This window comes from Lycorma delicatula, chromosome 11 (assembly GCF_047948215.1).
Source record: "Lycorma delicatula isolate Av1 chromosome 11, ASM4794821v1, whole genome shotgun sequence".
Lineage (NCBI taxonomy): Eukaryota > Metazoa > Arthropoda > Insecta > Hemiptera > Fulgoridae > Lycorma > Lycorma delicatula.
In genome coordinates this window covers 76,147,834-76,165,809 of record NC_134465.1, presented here as the reverse complement: position 1 = coordinate 76,165,809, position 17,976 = coordinate 76,147,834, and the positions used below count along the sequence as shown (strand labels likewise).

Here is a 17,976-nt window from a genome sequence, read left to right as displayed (position 1 = left end):
TACAGAGTAGCTGGACCGAAGTTGCAACCATATCGGAGAGGTATCTGTTGAGAGCCAGACTAAGGAATGATTCCTGAAAGAGGGCAGCAGCTCTTTCAGTAGTTGTTAGGGGCGTGAGTCAGAATGACTTAAACGGCCATATCAACATCACTCAGTCCTCTGAGTACTGCGCAGCTGAAAGCAATGGAAAACTACAGCTGCTTTTTTCCAAGAAAATGTGGCTCTCTGCATTTTCATATAGCAATGATGGAGGCGCCTTCCTTGGTAAAATATTCCAAAGGTAAACTAGTCCCCCGTTCGGATCTCCGGGTGGGGACTACTAAGGAAGGGGTCACCAGAAAATTAAAAAATAACATTCTACGAGTCGGAGCGTGGAATGTTAGAAGTTTAAAAAAGGTTGGTAGGCTAGAAAATTTAAAAAGGGAAATGGATAGGATAAATGTGAATGTAGTAGGAATTAGTGAGGTTCGGTGGGAAGAGGAAGGCGACTTTTGGTCAGGTGAATTTAGAATAATTAACTCAGCTTCAAATAATGGGCAGGCAGGAGTAGGTTTCATAATGAACAAGAAGATAGGGAAGAGAGTCGAGTATTTCAAAACGCATAGCGATAGAATCATTGTAATAAGGATAAAATTAAAACCTAAATCGACAACGATTGTTAACGTCTATATGCCTACAAGCACCGATGATGATGATGAAGTAGAGTGTGTATACGAAGAGATTGATGAAGCAATTAAACACGTAAAAGTAGATGAAATTGTAATAATAGTAGGAGATTGGAATGCAACATTGGAAAAGGCAAGGAAGGAAATATAGTGGGTGAATACGGGCTGGGCAAAAGGAATGAAAGAGGGGACCGACTTATAGAGTTTTGCATGAAGTATAATTTAGTAATTGCCAACACCCAATTTAAAAATCATAATAGAAGAATATACACTTGGAAAAAGCCAGGCGATACTGCAAGGTATCAGATAGATTATATCATGGTTAAGCAAAGATTTAGAAATCAACTCGTTGACTGCAAAACTTACCCTGGAGCAGACATTGATAGCAACCATAATTTGGTGATAATGAAATGTAGATTGGGGTTTAAAAACCTGAAGAAAAGGTGTCAGATAAATCGGTGGAATTTAGAGAAGCTTGAGGAAGAGGAGGTAAAGAAGATTTTTTAGGAGAACATCGCAAGAGGTCTGAGTAAAAAAGATAAGGTAGAAAATGTAGAAGAAGAATGGGAGAATGTTAAAAAGGAAATTCTTAAATCAGCAGAAGCAAACTTAGGCGGAATAAAGAGAACTGGTAGAAAACCTTGGGTTTCAGACGATATATAGCAGCTGATGGATGAATGTAGAAAATATAAGAATGCTAGTGATGAAGAAAGTAAAAGGAACAAACGACAATTAAGAAATGCTATAAACATGAAGTGCAAACTGGCGAAAGAAGAGTGGATTAAAGAAAAGTGTTCAGAAGTGGAAAGCGAAATGAACATTGGTAAAATAGACGGAGCATACAGGAAAGTTAAGGAAAATTTTGGGGTAAATAAATTAAAATCTAATAATGTGTTAAACAAAGATGGTACACAAATATATAATACGAAAGGTAAAGTCGATAGATGGGTGGAATATATTGAAGAGTTATACGGAGGAAATGAATTAGAAAATGGTGTTATAGAGGAAGAAGAGGAAGTTGAGGAAGATGAAATGGGAGAAACAATACTGAAATCTGAATTTAAGAGAGCATTAAAAGATTTAAATGGCAGAAAGGCTCCTAGAATAGACGGAATACCTATAGAATTACTGCGCAGTGCAGGTGAGGAAGCGATTGATAGATTATACAAACTGGTGTGTAATATTTATGAAAAAGGGGAATTTCCGTCAAGACTTCAAAAAAAGTGTTATAATAATGATACCAAAGAAAGCAGGGGCAGATAAATGTGAAGAATACAGAACAATTAGTTTAACTAGTCATGCATCAAAAATCTTAACTAGAATTCTATACAGAAGAATTGAGAGGAGAGTGGAAGAAGTGTTAGGAGAAGACCGATTTGGTTTCAGGAAAAGTATAGGGACAAGGGAAGCAATTTTAGGCCTCAGATTAATAGTAGAAGGAAGATTAAAGAAAAACAAACCAACATACTTGGCGTTTATAGACCTAGGAAAGGCATTCGATAACGTAGACTGGAATAAAATGTTCAGCATTTAAAAAAAATTAGGGTTCAAATACAGAGATAGAAGAACAATTGCTAACATGTACAGGAACCAAACAGCAACAGTAATAATCGAAGAACATAAGAAAGAAGCCGTAATAAGAAAGGGAGTCCGACAAGGATGTTCCCTATCTCCGTTACTTTTTAATCTTTACATGGAACTAGCAGTTAATGATGTTAAAGAACAATTTAGATTCGGAGTAACAGTACAAGGTGAAAAGATGAAATGCTACGATTTGCTGATGATATAGTAATTTTAGCCGAGAGTAAAATGGATTTAGAAGAAATAATGAATGGCATAGATGAAGTCCTACGCAAGAAAATAAACAAAAACAAAACAAAAGTAATGAAATGTAGTAGAAATAACAAAGATGGACCGCTGAATCTGAAAATAGGAGGAGAAAAGATAATGGAGGTAGAAGAATTTTGTTATTTGGGAAGTAGAATTACTAAAAATGGACGAAGCAGGAGCGATATAAAATGCCGAATAGCACAAGCGAAACGAGCTTTCAATAAGAAATATAATTTGTTTACATCAAAAATTAATTTAAATGTCAGGAAAAGATTTTTGAAAATATATGTTTGGAGTGTCGCTTTATATGGAAGTGAAACTTGGACGATCGGAGTATCTGAGAAGAAAAGATTAGAAGCTTTTGAAATGCGGTGCTATAAGAGAATGTTAAAAATCAGATGGGTGGATAAAGTGACAAATGAAGAGGTATTGCGGCAAATAGATGTAGGAAGAAGCATTTGGAAAAATATAGTTAAAAGAAGAGACACTTATAGGCCACATACTAAGGCATCCTGGAATAGTCGCTTTAATATTGGTAGGACAGGTAGCAGGAAAAAATTGTGTAGGAAGGCCATGTTTGGAATATGTAAAACAAATTGTTAGGGATGTAGGATGTAGAGGGTATACTGAAATGAAACGACTAGCACTAGATAGGGAATCTTGGAGAGCTGCATCAAACCAGTTAAATGACTGAAGACAAAAAAAAACGGTGATTACTACGTATAAAGTAAGCACATCTACAATGCAAATGCGCGCGCACCCCCTCACACACACACGCGCGTGCGCAGAGAGAGAGAGAGAGACATCTATTTTTTATTAATAACAACATAAAGTAATGTGTGAAGTTTAATCTATATTTGTTTAGACATTTTATACTTCATTCTTGTATATTCACTAGCTGCAGGGCATGCCTCAGGCACGTCTCCGTGGCTAGGCCCTTTGGGCGGTTTGCCCTAGCGGGCGGCATCTTGGAATGGCATTATTAGGTGTCAAAAATTGATTAGCTCTTAGAAATTTAACTGTAGGAATTGATACTAACTAATCGGGATTTTCAGCTAGTGATCGGTACATTCCGGTGCCTACTTTTAGGTAGATTTCAGAAGAATGCTTCCTATTGTAATGGGTACCATGATTCAACTTCCCGAAAATTTCGACATATCTTCGCGATTCACATCCCCCAGACCCCAAAACCATCGTCAATTCAATAGTTTATATATATATATATATATTTCACTTTCTTGTGGACACGATAACTGCTGTAATTTTGCGCCAATCACTTTCAAATTGATACATAAAGTATAACGACTCAAAATTTTGGTCAAGTTTTTTAATTGGCAAAATCGGACCATGGAAGTGGAAATGGGGGGATTTTTCGAAAAAAAAAAAATATCGTTATAACTTTCTTATTAAGTAAAATATCGAATTCGTTTTAAGTTCCTACTATTCATCGGATAAGGGCCTAAAACTTATCTTAGTAAAGTTTCTTGATATAACCAACCGTTGGCCCAGGGGGTGAAAAAATGAGGTTTTGAAGACAAAATATCATATATCTCCCGTAATAGGCGCAGTGTGGAATCGGTTAAAGTAATCGTTAGTCCTCTAAACATTACCTAAAACTTTTGTAAGAAACAATTTTTGATATGACCAACCATTACGGCAAGAGATGAACAAAATGTTGCTAGAATTGTAAGAAGATAAAACTTTTTTTCACATGTAACCGTTGAGTAAATTTGAAGTTTTTCTTAAATTTAAGGTGGAAATCTTTTTTTATCCCCTACTTAACACCGTTGAAATCTACTCCGCTTTCCGGCGTGTCGAAAAGGATTTTTGGTTATAGTTCATTATTTTATGAATGTAACGGCCAGAATTACTTTCTCTGAGAGTGATAATGTTCACTATATGAAGTTCTTACACGGCTGAATATTATCTGCATTTTGGGAAACCATTTATTTCCAGTCTTCAGTTTTCCTTGTAAGCCTGGCATGAGACTTGTTATTCTTAAGTCGGTTGCGTTGTTTTCATAAGCGACTTGTGACTCGTGTCGTATCAGGCCACTTTCAACCATTAGATAAATAATTTTTTTACACATACACACACACACCCATACAGGCTTGTACGAACCGAAGAGTTTTGAATATAATTTCAAGGTGATAGAATATTCCATACTACAATATAAACATTATTTACATCATCTTCATATTCTTGTATCTTTTTGATATTACTAAATCTAGAATATTGAATTTGAATGCACTAGTACGAGTGTTCATTTGTTGTAGTATTATGTTTAATTAATTTTATTGTTTTGTCATTTTCTAAGATGGTAAGTTCAAATTTTAATTGATCTCGGTCTTTAACAATTCATTTTTTTTGTTTAAGAACTTTCACTTATTTTGTAGAAACCTTTAGTTACAACTGTTTTATTTAAAAATTGTAGGTATTATGTTTACTAATTATATATTGTAACTTTGAACAAGGGAAATAATGTTACTAGAGAATAATAGATTATACAAAGAAATAATAAAATTAACGCAAACTCAACTTACGGAGCAATCAAAACTATGAAAACAAATATATAGTAACAGCTCTTAGACATATAAAATAGACAAACAATGTGTTATTAGCACTTCAGCTTTAAATTAGAGTAAAAATGGAACCTTTATCAAGGTAGTTGATGACTAGTTATTTTGTCAAAAATTGTTAAGGGGTAAATAACTACAATTAGTATCAGTATTTGGTGTCATAGGTTTACACAATTTGTGTTTGGTTAAATTGTAGTTTTGATGTTGCTGTAATCAAATTGCTTTTATGTACAATTTTCCTGTATTTTACTTTTTTCTTCTGTCCGGATAAATATTTCTTCAGTGTTTTTTCTCCTGGAAACCTGAAATATTTTGCGATTCTTTCTTATAGTAAGTGTTCTTTGATGACTTGATGTGTTATTTTCATTTCTTCTATGTCTTTTTCAGTCTCTGTTTCATTTGTTATTAGTTTTTAGATTTTTAAAGTGTATAAATAGGGGGTTCATTCTTTGTAGATTACCATAAAAGGTGATTCTTATTTTTCTGATTAAATCTGATATTTTCTCCACGTAAAGTTCATTATTGTCTTCTTTTCTGTGTTTGATGGACTTAAATACTTTTTTTTTTTGAGTATTCTTTGTTTTTTTGTCGATTAGAAGTTTGTCAAACGTCAGACATTCGGTTGGATGTAGAGGTTCTGATGAAATGACTGTACAGTAGTACTATAGATTAGCATTCAGTGATATTAACTTTTTACCGCAAGTGTTCTTTGTTAATCGATAGGCTTGCCATTTTACTGATTTTGGACCTAATGGCTTGTTTCTCAGGGATGTTGACTTCAATAATCTCCCCAGGGTATTTGAATTTTTCAGTTTCATTAATTTCCTGTATGTTATTGTTAGTTTTTTAAACTGCTGATTAAATATCATAAGAAATTTTTTAGAGTATTATATAATGTAGTAATAATAAAAGGGAAATTTAGAAAAGTACGGTTTATATTAGTTCTGAAAAATGTTCATAATTTATACACGGTTAACGTAGTTAAAAAATGTACACAAAATTTAAAAATATTAATACGGCATGGTATAATCATATACTATTTATTAATCTTTATTTCTACAGTAACCACAAGCTTATGCTGCTTACATTTACTCATGGATGATAATGAATTTGTAGCATGACATGCTACAAAATAGCATAGTTGTAAAATGACATGCTTGACCAGTATTCGAGCCCAGAACTTTAGTTAACTTTTATCAGGAGTGATAAAAGTTAACTAATGTGCCACGGAGATCGGCATGAAACAATGTTTATGACAACAAAACACAAAACAATTACTGTCGTTTTCATTCAGTCATTTATTCTTGATCTGTATACCGACTGGTAGAGATTGATTTGTTTTTGCAGTCGATAGGAAGTATTAAGTTTGTAGGAAATGTTTATTACGTCTACGTAAATTCCTCTATAAAGTTTAATATCAAATCTTGGCACTCCATCAAAGTCAGATTGAGCTTTTAAGATAGAAAATTGTGCTGTCTGATCATTAACTGGTGTTTATAAGTGAAACTCTTATTACCCTTATAAAGGATCATTTTGTAAAATTGTTTAAATAAACAACAGATTTTTTTCACGTATGAAATTCGAGTTGATATTCTAAATAAAAATATAGTGGATTTATGATGAAGAAGTTAAAAGCAGTGATAAATCTGGATGTTAAAAAGGGATGACCCGCTAAGAGATCAGAAAAAAATTTTATAAGGACATAATAGTACTTTACTATGCATTTTCATTAGTTTTAATGATATTTAAAGTAATTTTGTGTTTATTTTAAGCCTTTTGGTAACGGTAACCGTTAGCATCGTATTTCTAACTAACTAAATACAGTAATGAACAATTTCTGTTTTTCTTCACGACTTTTAAACAGAAGTAAAGTTTTATTGCTGCTTTTGAATAGACTATTCTGAAATAATTTTTATCAATTTGCCGTTAAAAATTGATAGTTTTATACAATTTTCACTATCAACTGTACAGATAAACCGTATCTGAAATAACAAAAATAAAGTCTGCCGCTTGTTCGTGTTTCTATACACAGTTTACGAGTATGTTAAATATCTCCGTACAATATAACCGTAATAAAAAACATGAACTTTGATAAAGGTATTTAATATATGCCCCCTGTTATACAAATACAGAGTTATTATGTTTGTCTAAGATAATCTCAAAATCTACTGAGCCTGTTTATCACAAAAATGTTGAGATCTCCAGAAGCAGATCATCGACCGATACGGTGTCTGAAATCCCTTGAACCCTCTCTCCCAAAACCACTCTGCACAATAAATATTGGGAAAAAATGAAATATTGTAGTATTTGAAGCGCTCTTTTTTTAAATAACTTTCAAAGAAGAAACTCTCAAAAAATTTTAGCCACTCTGTTCCCCTCGATTAAAAATGTAATACCGGTAAAATTTAGATTATTAAGAGGAAAAATAACAGTTTCGGTTCAAGGAGCCAAAAAACTTAAGTACAACGAATAGATTTAGAACTCCTTTACTTCCAGATATCCTAACCCTCGTGGTCTCCTTTAATTATTAAACGATACATATATTCGAGTAATTTTATTTTCTAAATGCATTCTACTTTCAGAGGAAAGCGTGAAAATTAATAATATCTGGAATGTTCTAATTAATAGCTCTCCTTGGTCGCTTCAACCGACCAAAATTTAAAATTACATTCGGTTCATGCTGTTCTCTCTTTTATGATACGCATCTAGCTTCTGGATCGTGCAAGAAACTAAATACCGTCCAAGTTTACCGAACTCCCTTAGACCCCTAAATTGAAAATAAAATATAATTATTTAAACTGTTCTTGCGCATATTGCACTCTGCCCTGAAGTAAAAAAAAAAAGGAAGTTTAATGTTAAAAAATGTAGTTTTCCCGGTCTGTGTAGTCCACAGTCCCCGTAATATATAAAAATGAAATATTCAAACTACTTATTCAAGAGTAATAATTGCTTTTCACGGGCAGGTAAGTAAGCACTTCACGGTTTACGTCTTCCCTCATCTGTGCTTTAGCCCCACCGACTCCCATTAACGATTGAAAATTAATTATTTTGATATTCAGACTATTCTATTTCAAATCCTGCTGTTTCCTTTAAGGAAAAAATAAAAAAAATATTATCGTTCAGAAAGTTTCAAGACCTATCCTTTAGTGAATTGCTCTAGCCCTCGACAAATACTGAAATATTGCAATATTTTTTGGGAGCAAGCCCCCGATTAACAAAAATTTCAAATGAAATTTTTTAAAATATTTTACTTTCAGTAAGCAGAGTAGAACACACGGCATTATAGAATTTGGAAAACAACTCTGTTCTCTGTGATGGAGCGGTAGCGACTCAGCTTTACATCTGGAGGTTTCGGGTTCAAATCCCGGTCACGCATGGCATTTTTCATACGCTACAAAATTCCATTTTCCATATCCCATACATAAGCTTCAAGCTTATGTAGCGACATCAAGCAAAAAAAAAAGAAGTTATTACTAACACCCCTTAGTTAACAAAAATATCCAAACGCAATTTACTTATAGTGAACTAAAAAAACTGAAATTATTTGGATTTTCAAATCGCGTTCTACTTTTAATGAAAAGTAAAAAATATTCCGATAAGGTATTTTAAAATCATTCCTAAGACCTACTATCTCCTGAACTAACAAAAATCAAAATTGCCTCCTAGGTAACAGTACCTCACTTTTCACTTAAAATAAATATTGCGATTAATGATTTGAACGAATGGTTTTTCAAAACGCGTATCGTTTAAAAGGATAAACAAGACGCATATAACAGTGTCAAAGGTTTCAAGGCCCTTAGTAAGCTCAAATAGCTATAAATAAACTACTAAATTTAAATATTTTGATGTACCTTCACGGGCAGGTAAAAAATTCAAGTGCGATAAATTATGTAGCGATCAAATTTTTTTAAGGGATAAGGTACCTAACTCCCTTAGCCTCTTTAAAAAATTTTAATTCTGAAATATTCAAATTTCATGACATTAGCGTACAGATTTTGAAGAAACATTATTTTTTATGGATATGAAAAAACTTAACACATTTCAACTTAAGCTCTCCTTGCCATCCCGATCGATTATAAAAAAAATTACATATAAAATAAATATAAGTTCTTACAATACAATTCATGGCTTAGCGTTAAAAAAAAAATTGTTTAAATAGGCCCTTGTTAAGTAGTTAATATGAATTATTTCAGTAATGATAAGGAAAATTCCTCATCGTATAACATCATCGATACTGATTTTAATGAATTTTACTTCTGAAGGTTATACAGTAAGCAATTCTCTCGTAACAATTTTTTCAATTACATTTCTTTAGAATTATCAAAACAAAAGATAAAAAAATAAAACCACAAATATAATCTACATCCTTTGATTTATTAAAACAATTGTTTTTCTGATTTCAGTGGGAAAAATAAAGAAGGTAACATTAGAAAACATTTTTTCTTAATTTTGAACAAAACTAAACTTCAGTGCATAATAAAACTACTGGCTAATAAGTTTTTGTGCCGGAATAATATTTACTATTCCTCTGAACAGGTGATACATGATCAGCAATCAGATGAAAACTGTGTGGTGATCATATATATACCTGCTAATGTACAATAAAGATATGCTTTTCTAACATGGAACACACACAAAAAAAACAAAGCGAAAGATTTTTAATGTAAAAAATAATTAAATATTGTTTTAATAAAAAACACTCATCCTGTAATAACAAATAAATTATCTCATTGTTTTTCACATTTGACACTGACAAATGCAGATTTTTCATTTAATTCCATTCTGCTTTTATAAGATAACACGGTGATCGTGATAGAAGGATTATTTACAACTATTAATAAAAATTCACAGTAAATTGCAGATCTGATTAACTGTAAATCCCACTTCTTTATAACACGTACCGTATAAAGCAATAAGGAAATTACAGAAGTAAGAAAAAACTTTTAATGTTGGCATTTACTGCTACTACATTTTTAACTTAAAAATAACTGAATTCTGAAAACGCTATTGAAAAGTAATACGATTTCAAAAAGTTAACAGAAAATTAAGTTTGATAAGAAGAAAGGAAGAGTAACAAAATAATCTTGATATGAAATAGCAAAAATTTCCTGACTCTTTTGTAGTCTTGTTGAATTGCAGTTCAGACATCTGTGTCTCTTATTTGTGCAGTAAATGTAGTTTGCTGTATTTTCTTAATTTTAAGGTCATTAATTGCCGTTAATTAGAATAACAATAAAATTTTAGCCGGGTAACAGAATTATGGAGTCGAGTTAAAATATAAGTGAGGCTTGTTAAGCGTCAAGAGAAGATCCTTCCCCTTGAATTATTAAGATGTAGGATTTTAGTTACCTAAGGTTTTTAAAGAAAAAATCTACTAAAAGAGCAAATTGAGGAATTTAAATAAGTAATGACTTACAATAACAGTCCATAAACTGAATAAGTGCTATAAGGTATATTCATTTGCGTTAAGAAATTTGTTTTACAACAATTTATTTTTTTATAGAATAATTTTAAGCATTTAATTATGAAACATTTCAATAGAGACAAATTTTTCAAAATATTTATTTGTAATGTAGATTTTTACAGGAAGAAATATCAAATGTTCAATGTCAATATTTTATCAATTTTACAGCGCATTAGATATAAATTGCAATCTCTCTATGTTTTGTTTTAGCCGAGCTGATTACAATAGTGAAACGTATAAATCAGAAAATGAAATTGATATCTCAATAAATAGATTCATTTAGAGTCCTCCAATGCGAGTGAGAAATGTATTTAAATGAATATTAAAAAAAATAGACAAAGTAAGCAAATTAAAGTATCTTACCAAATTTAAATTTAAGTATCACCAAATGTATTCAAAAAAGAAGGAAATAAAAGTAGGATTCATAAAATGAGAACAGCTTAGACTGTGGAAATTTACAATATGAAATTCTGAACCTATAAAGTTAAACTACGACGCTACAAAACAGCGATTTGCCCAGAAGCCTTATATGCAAAAGGGAGTGTTTAGGAAAGTTTAACGTAAGAAATCTTTTAAAAGAAGAATCTTAAGGAAGATTTTTGGACCCAAAAGAACAGAGAAAGGTTACGGACTAAAATCTAACAAAGAAATTTATCAAGAAATGAAAGCTTTAGGAATGGATAAGCGGAAAAGAAGAATGAGTTTTTTTGCCGTATTTACAGAATGAGTGAAGGAAAAAGTAAAAAAAATATACTAAAATGGGCTACCAGAACTTTGTTTTGTACCGGTAAATGAGATTCGTGTAAATTGTTTAGTAAATTAAATATTCTGATGTTTCCATGCATTTATTTATGAATATATAACATTTGTTAAGAAGTAAACGTTATTTTAATAAAAATTAAAAATTGTAATTATCTGGTAACAGATTTCTCCCTTTGCGCGTGCATGTACATGTACCTGTGAATTCTTGGATTACTGATGAAGACAGTACACGTATAGTTCTATCAAGATGAAACATTACATTTGATTAAATAATAGAAAGCTTCATCACTCTTGTGTACCGTCGGTATATTAGTTTAATCTAGTTTTGAAGGTAGAATTTTATTTAATTTATTGAAAATACATTATTTGCGCTAATTTAAATAAATAAAAAGATTGTGATTAAAACAAATTGTTTGATGATAAATAAATGTAATAAAATATTTTTTTTATAGTAATAAATATTTTAATAAATACAAAAAAAAAATAGTTCAATAGCCGATGATAAATATTATAATTTATAAAATTGTATAGATCATACGCTGATGGGAGGAGTATTTTGTAAAGACGAATTTTAGAGGTGATTATTTTTTTTTTTGTTTAATTTTTTGTGGTATGTCAAGTGAAAAGATTTGTCAGTCGATGACTAATGCGAAGATGGTGTGAGTCTAGAGAGGGGGGATGATGGTGAACAGAACGGCCAGCTGTCTTTCTTCGCATCTGGCTGGTGGCTAGCGTCGGACATCACGCGTGATGCAATTCAAATATAACCCTAAACATAACGGTCATTATTGGTATGCGAGGTAAAAATTAGTCCTTTTCTTATATATACATCTGACATAATTAAATTAAATAAAGATTAGTCCATTATTTTATACGAATTACATTTTATTAAAATACTAATTAATTTCTTTTAATTTCAATAGGTATAATAAAAATATTACGATAACGTTTATCCGTTTTGTAAAGTAATATATAAACAAACATAATATTAAATAATAACAGATCTATTTTTTCCAACTTTATTTACAATACGACCTCGAATTATCCTACACGTGTATTTTAACGAGCGAGAAATATGAGGTAGATGATATTAGTGAGATACTTTAAAAAAAGCCAAATTCTTACCCAGAATCAAACCCGAGACCAGCAGATTTAGAAGCTAACAACTATATCGGCCAGTTTTTAATATGATAGAATGTTGTAAACTAATTTATATAAAATGAAATAAAGCAATAAGGATAAAAAAAAAATCTGAAAATTCGTAATTAATTCGATTACATTTAAGGTTCTAGTAAATAAAAGTATCAGACGGCCAGATAAATACAAAATATTGTGTCGAAACGGAAATGAAGTTCAGTCGTACAAATGACACCTTCACTTCTTTCACCGCAGCGAAGGCTGTATATCTACAGAAGCTGTAGTTCTATTCGTAATGAATATCCGAGTATCACTATTAAAAACAGCTTAAGTGGAAGATCCTGGGTTCGACTTTCATAACATGATCACATTTCAAAACACAATTGCATTTGTAATATTTATAAAATACTTCTTTAGAATCAATTTGGTCTCCAAACAGTTAAATTTATTTAAACCTACTTAAAAAAAAAAAAACATATTGAAGAACCAAGGTTCGATATTATCGGCTTCGACCCATCTTACATCCATGCTGCTTATACGTGTATTTAAAATATAAAATAAATAAAAAAATAAATAAATAAAAATTAATTAAAAACAAAAATAAAAAAAAATTAAAAAAAAAAATAAATAAATAAAAAGCCGGTGTATGAGAAAGAAATGAATCGAACGGTTTATTTTATTCAGCGTTATAAACTCGTAAATAATTATTATAGTTAAAATGTGCTTTACGCAGTGGTGTAAGGGACGGCATTATAGTTTAACCTTGAACTCAGTTTAACCTTGTACGTGTCATTAGAAGGCGGGAATTGTAGACAGCGCGTCGGCGAGCAGTTCTGTCTATGATTGCAGTATGATTTAAAAAGTTATCTCACACTAAATTAAACGAATATTTACAACTAGTTTTTTTTTTTAATTAATCTATTTTACTCGTATTGACAACATACAAAGTATACATTTTTTTTTTCATTTACTCAGGGTATGTATTGCTTCACAGGATGAGATCAAATGGTAATTTTGTAGCGTGTGAAAATGACATGCCTAACCGGGATTCGAACCCGGGACCTCCGGATAAAAGGCCGAGACACGATCACTACGGAGGCCGACAAACGTCAGTTACTATCACGCATTTTTTACATTGTTTTTTTTTTTTATTTTTTCATGTTATGAATTTTGATAATAAATGCCAAGCGTAACCGGAAATCGAACCTAGAATTATTTACTGTATAAAAAGAACGGAATTCAAACGAACTTCAGATGCAACGTCACCCATTTTAACAATAAATACGAGTAAGTGTTACATAAAAATATTGTGTGTGTGCGCGTGCGCACGCGCGCCCTCCATTATTCCTTAATTACACAACAGACTCAAAACTTAACAAAATACTTGTTGTACATCACAGATCCATTCTTTGATTTCACCGACCCAAAAAACGTACGGGAGAGTACTTTTTTTGGAGAAAATTTACTGCATTAGAAATTGTCAGGTCAATTGACATGCTTACCTAACAGTCAACGCATAATACATATTGAAATGGCAGCAGGACTCAATTTTCTGGGTTTTTTTAATTACTACCGTTCTGGTTGACAAAACAATGTAAATTTCATTTTACTTTATCAGATTAAATGTATCACGAAATTGACTTATATCCAAAAGGTTCTGGATCCGCATCCAGTTAATTTTTACGTACGAAAATATTAAACCACCTCACTGTCATATTTAAAAAAGAAATCTGATGTGGACACAACATGACTTCCTTTCACGTCTATTAAATTACATATACACATTTTTTGCTGCACTTTATTTAAACTTATTTCATTTGAAAGTGAGATACGATCCTCTAATTCTTTAATAAAGAATTTTTTTCATATAAATATATATATTTTTTGTTATTATTGAATTATTTATTGTAATTTTTTTTATAATCACAATCATAGTGGTTAATAATTATTAATAAATCAATATATTTAAATAAAAATAAGTTAAAAAAAAGGGAGATGATGTCTGATTCGAACCGATGTGCCTTCCCCTTGTAAGATCCAAATATTTCACTAACTAAACCTATATTTAACTATAACTCTGGAACGAATAAAAATAAGTACCACTTATGATATGTCATTGAAAAGCTCTCAATGAGGGCTTATTATTACAGTTAAAAAAATGTCCAAAATCCAAATTTCTTTGAATTTTAGGCTTTTTTGGACACTTTCGGTTCAGTTGTTTGCAATCAAAAGGGTAAGTGCACATCTAGATGTTACAAAAGTCCTAAATCCAAAATTTCAACATCCTACGGCTAATCGTTTTTGAGTTATGCCAGATATATATGTACGTTCAGACGTCACGTCTGAATCAGACGTCTTTCTATAAATTATTATATATATATAATAAAAATATATATTATATATATATATATATATATATATATATATATATAATTTTTTTTCTCACTCGAAGTCTGTTTTAGCAAAACCTTTGTAATATAAAAATAAAGACTGATAACATTTTCTCATTTTTTTTATAAACTTCCTTAAAATTGTATTGGTAGCTCTGCTCTTTTCCTACTGAAAAATTAAAATTCTCTACAATTAAGAAAAATATATATTAATGAAAAAGTAAAGGCTTTACCATCATGAAGTGGAAAAATTATTTTTATTCTCTCTCTCTCTATATATATATGTGTGTGTGTGTGTGTGTGTGTGTGTGATGGTGTGTGGGTATACGGAGAGAGATAGAAGGAGAGAGAGGGAGAGAAAGAGAGAGAGAGGTATACGTAGATATAGCTAAAAATTGTAAATGTTGAATAAAATAATAATATGTTGAATAAAATTTAAAATATTTTAACGCTCGTTCCGAATATTTTCAAGGAAAAATTAATCTTCGTATAATTTACGAGTAATTTCTGTTTACATTATTACTTATGAGTAGTTATGAGATATTTTGTGACTGATAAGGAATGCCGAATGATGCTAGGATTCCAACCCAGAATTATCAGTATATCAGTCGATTAATTTACCAACCGATCGATCTAAGGAAGGTCATTAAATTTTTGTTAAAAATCATTTTCCTCTAAAAAAATTATGGATATACATTTCCAACAATTTTATGATTTTCTTTTTAATTCTTAAAAACAGATAAATTAAATATGGAAAATGATACAATATAAAAACTGATAATGAATTATTTGTTGTATATATCTCATTGTACAAATGAGTGTAAACTGGGTTCTAACATTTTTAATCTAATAAATATTTTAAAATTAGAATATTTGAGTAGACATTAATTCAGTAAGTACAATGACATGCAGTTTGTTTATTGTGTGTAAAGAACGGAATAAATACCGGTTTCGGATGTAATATTGCACTTAATAAAATCTTGGGTGTCTGAAATTTTATTTAAGGTAGCTTGAATTACATTTACGTTATACTGAAGTACGTTTCTTTTCAGTAATTCTAATCTTTTTACTAAAGAATTTCTGTTAAAAAGATTATTTAATTTACTCGTATTTTATTTGAATAATACAAACAAAGGATAAAACAAATGCAAATTATAGTATAAAAAATTGTAATAATATAAAAATTAATAATATTAAAAATATAAAATAAAACTCACCCTTAAACAGTAATAACAAATATCTCTATAGAAATATGCAAATTCGACGACGTTACAAGTGGGTTAGGTTAAACCACTGTTCCATCGATGCTCTAATTGTACTGCGTATAAGTAATCTACCATGACTTCCCGCCGACAAGTACAACAGTGTTGCCGGATTTCATCAATTTTTTTCTCATTATGCCTCGCCTCACTACGGCAACGATCGTCAGCGACAGACTTCTTCCACCGCTACTTTTATACAACAAAATTATCATGAAAGATTATTCCATTTAAAATTTGGTTCGCAAACTATTCATTCACCATTATTTTTTTTTTTTACAGACCATCCATTATACGTTGTCTAATATTAAATTATTTTTACTTTATTGTGCGAAGTAAAGGAAGTATTGTAATTGCGATACGTTTCGGTTTTCAGATTTCAACGGACATATCCTTTTTAACCATCCCTGAATCCATTTTGACTAGTTTCGTCGTGACGTCTGTACGAGTACGTATGTATGTGCGAATGTATATCGCATAACTCAAAAACGATTAGTCGTAGAATGTTGAAATTTTGGATTTAGCACGTTGTAACAACTAGTTGTGCACCTCCCTTTTTGATTGCCATCGAAATTAAAAATAAAATTTTAATTAATAAAATATTTTGATCTTAAAGGGAAGACACATCGGTTTGAATCAGACTTCATCTCCATTTGTTTTTTTTTTACCTTTTCTTTTTTTTAATTTAAATATATTGATTTAATATATAATTAACCCGTGATTGTAAAAAAAAATTACAATACATAATAATTCAGTGATAATAAAAAAAAGTGACAAAAATTATTAGTGAAATAAATGTTATGTACTTTAAAAATGTGTAAATATAATTTAATAGGAATTACATACGATATATATACATGTATACGTATACGTACATATACACAATACTCGTATTTGTATATGAATAGATGTTGGTGAAACAACTGATTATTTAATATTAATTGAAAATATAATTTAAAATCGTATTATTTTTTGGATTTTCTAGTTTAATTTCTGTTTAATTATTCTGGAATTTTCTGTTTAATTTTATCCACATTAAAGTTAACTACAGAGTGACTGAAAAATAGTCCCTCACAAGAACAACATATACACTGAGGCATACCCGATCTTTAATAAATTGCAAAAAATTCTTATCTCTTAGTTCATTGCTCCTCTGATATTATCGGACAATATTCTCCTTAAGTCGGAGTTGATCGTCATTTCGTTTAATTGTTTTTGTTGATAATCATTTAATCGCTCTATCGTTTTATATAATTTTTCCGCTCTTAATTAGTGTACACGTTCTCTATTTTTCAAATTTTCTCTCTATATTCATCATCCCTCTTAATATTTTTATTCTTTCCTTGTCTTAACGTTTTCTTCCTCTTCATATTTACCATCTCTCAATATTTTTTTTTTTTTTTTATTGTTTATTTGGTTTTAACATTTTCTTCCTCTTTATATCTTTCATCTTCTCCTAATTTTTCTTATTCTTACCGTATTCTAAACATTTTCTTCCCCTTCATATTCATTTTCTTCCTCTTTTTTTGAAATATATTTCTTCATGTTATCTTTCTTTTTCCTGTATGATTATTTCTTTTTTATTTTTGATTATTCAGCAAATAATCCAATAATAAAATGTGAATAATTTACACAGCTAGGTCGAAATTAACATTTGTAACCAGTATACAGGAGTTCACTAAACGGAATAGTTTAATTATTATTAACTTTTGTTTATACGACACAACAGAAATCTAAAATTTTTGTTAATCAGCAACTCACGAAGATACTAATAATACTGATCTAGTAATACGAATAATAAAAGGAATTTTACTCTGTTCTATTATTTCATGTAAGATTGTTGAATTAATAATTGTATAAATATTTTATGTGAATAAAAACGAATATTTC

The 17,976-nt window shown here is 30.4% G+C and overlaps 1 long non-coding RNA gene across 4 annotated transcripts in view; it reads right to left on the bottom strand.

Annotated features, from left to right (window-relative positions):
• Positions 1-16,223, bottom strand: part of LOC142332058 (uncharacterized) — a 100,439-nt gene extending 84,216 nt beyond the window's left edge. For all 4 annotated transcript variants that reach the window (XR_012758139.1, XR_012758141.1, XR_012758140.1 and 1 more), the window contains exon 1: positions 16,045-16,223. This is a non-coding gene — a long non-coding RNA (uncharacterized LOC142332058). The remainder of the gene's footprint in view (positions 1-16,044) is intronic.
• Positions 16,224-17,976: the final 1,753 nt, after the last annotated feature.